The sequence below is a fragment of the Dermacentor silvarum genome, chromosome 3, assembly GCF_013339745.2.
Source record: "Dermacentor silvarum isolate Dsil-2018 chromosome 3, BIME_Dsil_1.4, whole genome shotgun sequence".
NCBI lineage: Eukaryota > Metazoa > Arthropoda > Arachnida > Ixodida > Ixodidae > Dermacentor > Dermacentor silvarum.
The window spans coordinates 96,397,082-96,408,368 of record NC_051156.1 but is presented as its reverse complement, the minus strand read 5'-3'; the positions used below and the strand labels follow the sequence as shown (position 1 = coordinate 96,408,368).

The following is an 11,287-nucleotide window of genomic DNA, read 5'->3' as shown; positions in this document are numbered from 1 at the left end:
GTAATGATTCGCTAAACATATCGCTGCATGACTGACATGATATCATCCGCTGTAGAGCTAAATAATGCAGCCGATAGATTTCGTGAATCAAACGCAATGTCAACTGTCGCATACCGAAAAGCAGATTTGATCAAACTATTCATGTGTACAAGCAATGCGACAAATGAGTGACTATCGGCGGGGACGCGAGGCCATCAGCCTCTACGGGCATTATAAGAAAGTTGACACATGTGCAGCCAAAATATTGTCAAAACTTATGGCCAAATCGTCACTGTTTATTGGCGTTGGTTGTAGACACAGCTAAACTCCAAAGTTGAATGCCAAAGTTGAGGTTACAACCAGGTCTGCTTATCGATGCTCGCTGTTGCTACATACCGACAGATACATTTGTGTTATTAGACGTAGATACCACTGTCAGGTGAAAGTGCTGCGCAGCGGACGCAGTACAATGCGCTCGCGTAAATCAATCACGGTGGCCACCTCGTGCATTACTGTGTAACAAAGCAAACATAATAAATACAAGTTCAAAAATAACCTTTATTATCGCTAAAAAATGAAATGCTGACGAGCTGTATCCTCCGCGAAAGAGTTCACAATAATTTTCCTGTTCACGTGTAGTATGTTCGTACAGCTATATAACGCGAGTTTGATCTACGCTTTACTGAGCACTTCTAAACAGAGGACCTTCTGGAAGCATCTGAGCGTCAGCTATTCCGTAGGTGAGATTCCACTACTTCTGAAAACTTCGATACACTAAAATTAAAATAGGCGTTCGTATGGGTGATATATATATATCTTTAGGTCGCCGGTGGAATAAAGCCAAAGTATACTGTTTGGGATGGTCTACTTTAAACAGTGGATACTATTTGCACCATGAATTAAAATGCATAATGGAATATTTAACTGCAGTTCGGTAACTAACGTTTCAGTTATTTACATTACAGCACATATTACAGCATAAGAAATTTAGGCGGTGAGATCGCAAGTAATATTCATTTCAAACAAATTTTTTAGGATGACACAAGTTTCTAGTGACGCGTTCCCAAAACGTGCGAAAAAGTGCGTGTGATATTTTTTCAGCATCAGTGCTTGACAACGCGATGCAATAAATAAAGCAAGAGGAGCAACATTTAAAAAGTTTTTTGTGAAGTTCTGTATATTAGTCGAGCACGCACGTTAGTTTGTTAAGCATGTACAGTCAACGTCTTTGAGTACTCCAACACCGCCAAGCTTCGGGCAACATTCAAAGTGCAGTGGTTAGATTACCTACAGGGGTGCTTATCGTACCACATATTCTTTTGTTGTCTAATGTTTTAGATGAAATCCTGCGCAAACACACGGTAGAAACTATGATCAGTAGCGCACTCGGACGGTATTCAGCGCTAGCGCGTTCGATAAGCGTTGCCTTTCTACCAAAGGAGCCGTTTCGAAGTGGCTCGAGCAGTAAAAACGTTATAGTACAAAAGGCCTGAACGCACTGCATGAAAAGCGCACAAGAATCGCGCTTCAAAATGCCGAAATCCAGAAAAAAATTGGAGGACGCTTAAGCTTCGCCTTTAAGAGTGGAACGCGACAGCATTCAAAGATCCTTGACTTTTTCTCCCACTTCCCGGCAACTGCAGCTTATGTAACCGTAATGTTTAGCGGGAAACGCTGGCGGTGAACGCTATGCACGAAGGTGCGCTTTCTGGTAGAAACGCGGCCTCTTTCATGGACCGGCCTTCTTTTATTGTTTGCACCTTTATTATTTCAGATTGAGATGATTTAGCACAAAAATGCATGCGCTGTTGGTGTTTTGTTTCATGACAATTGTTTGTCGGCGGTCACTCTCAAAATTCCGAGGATTAACTTTGTAAAGTATGCAAGACAAATTGTGAGAAACTTTAGTGGTAAAATATATTTGGAGGGCCTACATGGTTGGGGAAGATTTTCACGGCGGCGGGCGCCAATGCCGACGCCGACGCCGGATTTTCTGCGACACGGGGCCCTAAACGCTATCGCGTTAAAACAGCAGCGATGGCCCTAACAATTTTGAGGCTCCCCGTAACACTATAAAACATACCTGTAAAAAAGTCGCAGTTTCACCTGAAAGGCGAAGCATCAATTGCGATAGCAAATTTGTAGAGAGCTATACGGAGTAATGATACTAGCGTTATCAGCTGTATAAACTTGGATATGCAGCAGCACCGGCAACACGCAGAACTGTTGTCGACGCCATCGGCGTTTTCCCCGCGTTCGCACAGAATGCGTGCGGCGTTGGTGACTGTTGCCGGAGCCTCTGATATAAAAAAATCACAGCATATCCACGGGGTGAATGATGATGAGTGGGGTGAAGCTCCGGGGGATCATTCGGGTAAACCACAGCTACGGACGAGAGATAAAGAGAGCGCGCGTCGGGAACGAACGCCCTTGTGCACCGCAGCGCGCCTAGCTACGGACAAGAAAGAAAGAGAGCGCGCGTCGGGAACGAGAGAAAGAGAACGCGCGTCGGGAACGAACGCCCTTGTGCACCGCAGCGCACCTAGCTACGAACGAGAGAGAAAAACGCCGGAAGCGTTCTCCGGAAGACGGAAGTTGGCTTCCGGAACTGGAAGCGGAACCGGAAGTGGAAACGGAAGTGGAACAAAAAGTGGAACCGGAAGCGGAAGTGGAAACGGAAGCGGAAGTCGGCTTCCGGTTATACTATACATATATATGTATATATGCGTATACATACATATACGGACACACAGCGCCATCTATTGAGCAATTCATAAACTAGAGGTGGCTACATACTACTACTACTACTACTACTACTGCTACTACTACTACAGAGGAGGGAACGACCCACACCCTAAGGAACTTCGCCCCTAATAGGCACTTGGTGCCGCAGCTACACGTCGCCCTCGCTTCCGAGTGCGCGGCGTTAGCCCACTACGCCACGAAGCACACATAGACACAAGCACCACGATGGCGATAAATACCCAACATTAACGAAAGGCCGCGTTTCTAGCGCGTTTCTAACGCGTTTGTGCTAGCGCGTTACGGCCCGTGTAAGAAGCTGGTGTAAGACGCTGTGGCCTCTCCACCTTACCTTCAACGCGTTTCGAACGCGCTGCCCAAAGCGGTGGCAAGTCAAGTTCAAGTCGAGGAGCGTTAATGAATACGGGGGGTATACTCTCTCAGCAGTCATGTGATGGCGTCGGCAAACGCGGTGCACGTTCCGGCATGTGTAAATGGCTGCGTAAGACGCTGTGGCCGCTCCCCCTTACTAGAGAGTACTGCACGTCTCTAACGCGTTTGTGCTAGCGTCCGCTTAAGCGGGAGATCCGATGATTCCCTCCGGAGCTTCGCCCACTCATCATCATTCACCCCGTGGATATGCTGTGATTTTTTTTTCCAGCGGCAGCCTCTCTGGCGTATTGACAACATTACCGCCATTTAGATGAGACAATAGCCAATGACAGCAAGCTGCGCCTTCCCACTGCCACTCGACAACCTAATTTATTGCACCGCGGGGTCACGCGTATAAGAACGCCTCTTGCGTTGATTATACGCTGCGTTCTTTACGCTGTTCTTACAAAAACCAGCCCGCTCCTCGCTTTCTCTTTTATTGCGATATCTTGTCAGGCGCTTACATGCTTTCAAATCAAATAATAACAACAACAGTACATGAGCTCTGTAGAGCATATAAGAACGGCGCCATTAGCCCAATTAAACGCGTCACCCGAGTCTTCGATACATGCGGTTGCCCGGCTGCTGCGAGAACGCCCTGCTTCCTGTCATCTCAGATGTACGGAAGTGGCGAAAAACCAAGGCACAATTGCACAATTGCTCTATTTTCGAGAAGAAGACGTTGTCAGAGTATCGCGTCGAGGGACCTTGAATGAAATAGGTTTTGTTGCTGTGAAAGCACATCATTGGTTGCAAGAACTGCAGATGCCGCAGTTCTTGCAACTGTGATGAGCACGCTTATATGCGCTGCCTGCGCCGACTCAGGCACGCTGCACCGCAATACCCACAGAATGGTCGCTGACGCCAGGTATGCATGCATTTAGCTGTTCAGCGTGCTTCTGTTCGGCTATCTTCACGTGAAACAACAATAGGCAACAAAATGCGCCAGCAGAAGTACGTACGAGCGTACTCGCGTAGAAACACCGCTGAAACCGTCAATTCTGAATGTAAAGAAAAGAAAAATCTTGCACTCGGCCACACAACGCTTGAAACAGCGAAGCAGGGTGATCGTAGCCCAGCATTTTCCGGAAGTGCGCGCGAACTTTTCATCTTATTACTCATTATGATGATAATTTCATTTCGCGCGCCTCGGACTTGCGGTCGTCACTGCGTGTTGCATATCGCAGCTTGCAACACTGACACCGCATTCCAATGCCGACCCCGTTCCAGGAGACCCACTCGGCGAATGCGTTTCTCTCTCTCTCTCGCTGTTATAGCGCGCACAACCTCTTCACCTCGCAGAGCATGAGCGTACGAACGCGGCAGCTGTGGACGAAGACGACGACGCTCGAACTGGTTCGAGCGTCGTCTGGTTCGCATAAACGCATGCTCTGCAAGCGTGGATGTATAGCGCAGTGGTTATGACGCTCGCCTTCGAACCGTGGGTACCCGCGCTCGAATCCTGCCTTGCCAAAAACGTTCATCTTGTTTTATTTGCTTATTTCTCTCGGGCGCGAGCACAGACGCGCCAGGATGACGTCACGGCGAATGTGCAGCAGCGCGCAGCTGGTGGAAGCTCGACGGAGCCGTGTCTGTGTGGCCTCGCCTGGTTGCCATTGCTACGATGCTGCAGTTCCGTGCCGCGCGCACAAATTACGGCTGGCTTAAACTGCGGAAGAAGACGACAACGCTTGAGCCAATGCTGATGATCATAATTTCGTATCACACCCACCAATTACGGCTGGCTTAAAGAGCTTCACTGTTAAAACGTTAGGCGTAAACATCTATAACAGATGTTTAAATTTGTGATATTCGAGCACTCAAAGCACTTTGGCACGACACTGTAATTATTTACGGGGTCGACAGCTATCTGATATCGCAAAAAAAATCGAGGTCGAAAACGCACATGAAATATTGGCCGCCGTAGCAAATCATTGTGGGTGGTCGCACAACTAGAGCGACTGTGATTAATTAGGCTAAATATGCCCCTCGGTCACCCAGAAAGACCCACAATCAGAAAGGAATAGCATGAAAAGAATACGGTAGAACCCGTCTCACGATGTCTGTCGGCGGTAATGCGATTCGCTTTCAAGCAGTGAAGCGGCACAACGTATTGCCGAAGGCACGTTTATTTACCATCTGTAATGGTCATTCCGAGCCTTTTTTTTTTTGCTTTGTCTATAACGATATAAACTGTCCGCCATATCGACATTGATGTGGTACTCGCGAGCCAAATCCGCCAATGATTGCGTGCATAATAGCGACTGCTTGACGACAACGCGATGGAGACGATGGCATCACAGTGGCGGCATAATCATGAATTATTGATTAGAAAGGACAATATACTGACGAAGACGCAATGACGTCAGTGGAACGATGTAGGCAGTATAATGACGACAATAGGTCGATGTTTAAAAACTGATGAGGATGGTCGAAGTACAGTGTCACGGCGGCGTAATGTGTACAATAGTATGACGATGACTGTGTGACAACTATGCAGTGATGACGATGGCTTGAGGAAAGCCATATGACTAAGTTAGAATGGCGACCATAAATGACCACGACGGGTAGCACAACGAGCGCGTGACGACGACTATATGACACAACGTGTTGACAAAGATGGCGTCGCGACAATGGCGTCGCGACCACGAGCACTTACGTAGTGGCTCAACATAATCGAGAACTTCAGACCCCTAGGCTGACGTAGTTGGCACGACGACGACAGCATGACAAGAGTCAGATGACGAAGCTGGAATGACCACCATGGCATCACGACGATGATTACATACCCAGTCGCCTCAACTGGAATAACACTCAGGCTGCTGTTCTCGCGTAAGAGACTTCATAGATAGATAGATAGATAGATAGATAGATAGATAGATAGATAGATAGATAGATAGATAGATAGATAGATAGATAGATAGATAGATAGATAGATAGATAGATAGATAGATAGATAGATAGATAGATAGATAGATAGGGTCAGAATGCCTGAGTTGGCAAAGAATGCGAATTGCATCAAAAAATTGTTCTATACTACGGCCTCAGGTTCTGCTATTATGCTAAAGACGGCAGAACAGCTCTATTGCCTGCCAAATGGCTTATTAGACGCGGTACAATGCGAATGATTCAGCTGATTGCGGCCGACGTTTAAGGTGTCAGCATATTTTTGGGCGAGCATGATGGATGCTATTTCACGCTTCCGAGACAGCGTGCATCTCAGTAAGCAAATAAAGAAAACTAACAAGCCGCATCCTCCGGAAATAAGTTCGCGAAAGTATTCAGCCACACGTGCACTGGTTTGTTCATGCATAAAACTCGAATGCCATCTGGGATACTCTGAGTTGTCCCAAGTATACGACTGCTGGAAACTACTTTTGGAAGGCGTAAGTCCATCACTTCTGAAACTAAATGTACTTCAATACAAACTATTTTTGGGCTTAATGACGTGAAGCTGCATTACGGAAAACAACTTAAAACAGGCATAATACCAAAAATTTGCTCCCGGGTCGTCTGTTTCACTGATCGTGGTTCTATGCTTGAGATATTTGGCGTGTTTTGTTCTCAGAAAAAAAAGGCCAGGAGGGCTGTGATCTCAATGACCAAAATCAGTGATAGCAGCAAATAAACCGTCTACACGACACATTTTTTAAAAACTTCTCACTGGTATCAAATCCATTGATGTAATGGTCAAATCATTATTGGGGACGTTGACATCGCTTCAGTATTTCGCCAAAATCTAGCAGGTCAGCAATGCAAAAGCGCACCTAGTAGTCTACTCCTTAAGATGAAAGTGCGTTTTTGAAGCAAACGCATAAAATGTGGCTTATTTGCGGTAATAAGCAAAACTATGTCTGTACATAGAGCTATTGTGATTTAATTAACAGGCTATTGTGAATGTGTTATTATTTCAAAGGGAATTTCGTTATATTTGACTTCACTACATCGCTATGCCAGAAATACAATGATAAAATTTGATTTGCTGGAAATAAGTGCATTATATTCGATTAAACATAATTTTACTAAATATATCCTGCTTCAAAATCTCAATATTTGCATGATTCACAGATTCTGCAGTTCAGGTATGAGGAATAAATACTCATAGTGAGGCAATTGCGTTTGCTTTTAACCGTGTGGCTAACCTAATGAATATCGGCATTTTTGTGCATTCCAGCTAACAACTCATGACGTGGGAACAACGTGTTTATTTGGCCTGCAAATACATATTTTGTACTGCTCACCGCAGTTTCATTGGCAATATTTTTTTTTCATATTAACACTGACACATGACCAAGTCGGCATGCATTTTTATCGAAACCTCCTTGGTCCGCACTTGTGAATGGTAAACGCTGGTGATTTGTTGGAAGGAAGGGAAAGTGCGTAGGGCATGCGCCTACATCAAACATATTTTAGAGCATTGGTCATACGACATGTAGAAAACCAAAATAATAAAGAGAGAATAAATATTGTAATCTACGATGAACAAGCTAGGAATTAGGAAGTACGGTAAAAACCACTTTGTAACGGTGCAAATAAGTTGCCTAACAGAGAATGAAACTCGCTGCAAAATGTGTTTAAACATCTTTGCCCGTACCACAATGGCTTTTTTTTTCACATTCAAAGTTGCACATTGCCTTTCTCTATCTATTGTTCTAAATAACTATAATTATGCCTGAGAGTGACCTAATAGATACTTTTAGAATAGCGTACTGTCTGGTGCATCGCACCAAACTCGCACCATCGATGACTCTTCTCGTTACGCCTACGGACGCCTGAATCGCCGAACGATATCCCAGAAATTGGATGCACTGTGCGCTCATAATGAACATTTCAGGTTAGTTTAGAAGAAGCGGAAGATCATTTCAACCGATCTGGTGAACAACGATAGCGAGAGCGAAGACATCACGAGAATACACGCTGAAGTCAGAGCCGGGGTTGGCCACCATGCTCTGCAACGCTATTTCTTAGTTGAAATAAAATTGCCCATGCTAAATTACTCAAAGACGGCACGTTAACATAGAGTGCGTAAAACGCGGAAACGTATTGACGTATAGAACGTGAACTGCGAAAAGAACGCTATTTTTCACGTACGTAATGCGTCTTGTTGGTTTGCAGTCGCTATTTCCATACTCTATATTATCACACTACAGCGCAAAGAGGTGATTTCATACATTTCAAAGCAATACAAAATAATAAGCGTTAAACAGCCGTGAGAAATTGACTTGTCTTAACATTTCTAATTCCCAGTTCGCCAAACGAGAAAGACATGCAGCTCAAAGTGATGATTGTGGGCCTGGCCATATTTGGACTTATTGTGGCAGGTGAGTCGTCTTACTTTTGAAATAAGTCTTCTTCTTTCTCGGGTATTACGTGCCAAAACCAGTTCTGATTATGAGGCACGCCGTAGTGGAGGGCTCCGGATTCATTTTGATCACCTGGGGTCTTTAACGTGCACTACAACGCAACCACACGGGCGTTTGTTCCATTTCGCCTGCATTCAATACGGCATCCTGCAGCCTCGGCAATGCACTCTACTTCTTCTTATATCTGAGGTGCACTTGATAGAATAAATCAGACGCAACTTATGTTTTCAATTGTAAAAGAAAGCTTGAAAGGAACCTGAAAATTATTTTGTTCCTCCGCAAGCGACTTCCATGAAATATTAAGATTTCTTGATTAAACTTAACGCTGCCATGGTAACGTCTCCAGTTTCGCACAACATCGCCATCGCCACCATCGCCAGCCCATTTCGTCTCCACTACCCAACAGACGGACCTTTGAGAGAAATTTCCCTTTATCGGGGCGCTGATCTGAGTGATCAATTCCACGCGACCCCTTTTCAGTTCTCTGCTGCACCCTATTGAGCTCTACCTCCTTTCGCGGCCACGTTGGTAGTGTGAAATACCTGGTCTATGTACGCTAATTTACCAATATGCAGACCACAACCAGTAAAGGCAGAAGGTACTCAGATTACATTATATCCTGGAATAGTTATCGTTATCACGCCATCGACATTTTAATCTTAACTTTACTCTTATCTCTGTCAACAAGCCGCAAAATTGCCCAACCTAATTTTTTCTACAAATTCTGGCATTACTTTCCACACTTTCGTATGATGTTCTCATTCCTCTTCACCCTGCTTCTCAAGAACCGTTTAAATGTTTAACAGCCGAAGAGTGCAGCACCTACATGGCACTATCAAAGTATCTAATAGAGCCTTCTCCCACATCCCTACAAGAAAGTGGAAGGAGCTGCCGAAATCATAGTTAAGAATCGCTATCCACAAAAATGAACCATTACAAAGATAAAATAATCAATATACTAATGCCATGCTTAATTTTCGTCGTACTTTCAATGCCCGCACTCTTTACCACTTGCGCCAATGACTTGTTTATATGTTATTTCTTATTGCTTTTCTGTTTTCATGCTTATTGTGGCTATTTATGTCAACGGTCACTCCGTATGTAAGACATCGAAAGTAGCCTTGAACGAACGGTTGACAATAAAGATAATATCCGACTAAGAGCAGCGTTATACCTGCCTTATTGTGGTCTGTCTTGCGAACTTGTCGTGCCGCTGTTCACCTGCCTTCTTTTTCTAGAGAGCGGTGCCATGCCTGCCGGCAGCGTCAGTGAAGCCGAGGCCAGGGCTGATCCCGAGACTGCTGAGCGTGCCGAGCAGACCAACGCCGAGGAGGCACGCATCAGCGAGGCATGCCTAAAGTCCCTGTGCGGGTAGTTCCCTCACGGAAAACGGTGGCACCTTGGAAGGAACTGCTCTGCCCATATAAGCATGACCACTTCGAAAGAATTTCAACAAGTTTCCAGCGCGCAGCACCAGATCTCTGTCGATAATGAGGCCGCTGCGGCTGACTTTTGCATGCGCTAGCGCGAATAATAAAGCTACTTTCTTACAAGAAATCACAGCTTTAGCTACGATATTAAATTATTATTGAGAATAAAAACGTCGCCCTTGGTACGACATGGACGACCTAACGTGCAGACGAAAAAGAAAACTTAAAAAAACAGAGACCTTTCAGGTGACCGATCCGACTTTTTTAGCCGTTGGGGTAATAAGAGCGATGATGCAAGATTCTCCCACTAGATAAGAGTTACAAGACAATAAAGGGGACACATGGATTAGGAATCGAAGTGACCAAAACTGAGCGAACGAGACAAACCTCGGCTTTGCGCAAACGCTTAAAAGACGGGACTTGAGTTCCTTGTCTCCTTCCTCTAGACAAGTCTGCATGTCTAAACGTTGCCTTTGCGCTGAGGCTATATACGCTTGCTCTCCCACTATTTCTGAAATCTTGCGAGATGCGTTAACACCATCGTGATGCATAAAACAATTGATTCGGCTTCAATACAGAGAGACTGAAAACAGTAGGAGTCTGAAAGGTCCACTTAACTTGAAAGGAAACCGCAGTTTGCTATCCAAAACTACACTCTTAGTCAAGTACCGTATAACGTCCGGTACATATGCGGTATATTTGCGTTCCGGCATTAAGTACTGCATATAAACGGAAATTCAAGCAATACTATGCGTGACAATAGCTGCGGCGGCAGGCTAGGCCCGCTATATGCGGCCGCGAGTGGGCGCAACGTTATACGCAGCCCTTCAAATTTGGGGCGTAAAAAGAGCGCCAAAGCGTTGAGAGAGTGTTACAAAGCAAAAGCTGTAAGGAGGGGTGAGCGAAATGCTTGGGGGAGAAAGTAAAGCGAAAGGCAAAAGGAGATAACGAAGGAAAACAAGTCGACACCTCCGCGTTGCTTTGATGGCGGAGGAGGAGGAAACGCTGCGCCGCCCGGCGACATTACAATTGCTAGTAGGTACAACAGGGGCGTGGAACTGCGGGTCACGTGACTTCCGCTTAACACGTGTTGTCATGGCAATCGTGGAGCTCCTAGGTGCCTAGGGACATAATCGCTTAGGGACTTTTGACGCACTGGTCTGCACGGCCGCGCGTCGGCTGCTAGTTACTGAGCGTGTCCCTCTTATATTTAATATATATATATATAGATATATATATAATTATATTTTAATCATCAAAACAGTGACGCAGGCGCTAGGACAAGCCGGTGCGAGAGAGAAACAATGATATTCCTAAATAAACGCATCACTGTTTTGATGA

At 45.3% G+C, this 11,287-nt stretch overlaps 1 long non-coding RNA gene across 1 annotated transcript; it reads left to right on the top strand.

Moving 5' to 3' along the window:
* The first annotated feature begins 613 nt into the window (after positions 1-613).
* Positions 614-9,992, top strand: LOC125943896 (uncharacterized). Its single transcript, XR_007465973.1, has 3 exons — positions 614-719; positions 8,401-8,474; positions 9,755-9,992. It is a non-coding gene; the product is annotated as an uncharacterized LOC125943896 (long non-coding RNA).
* The last annotated feature ends 1,295 nt before the right edge of the window (positions 9,993-11,287 follow it).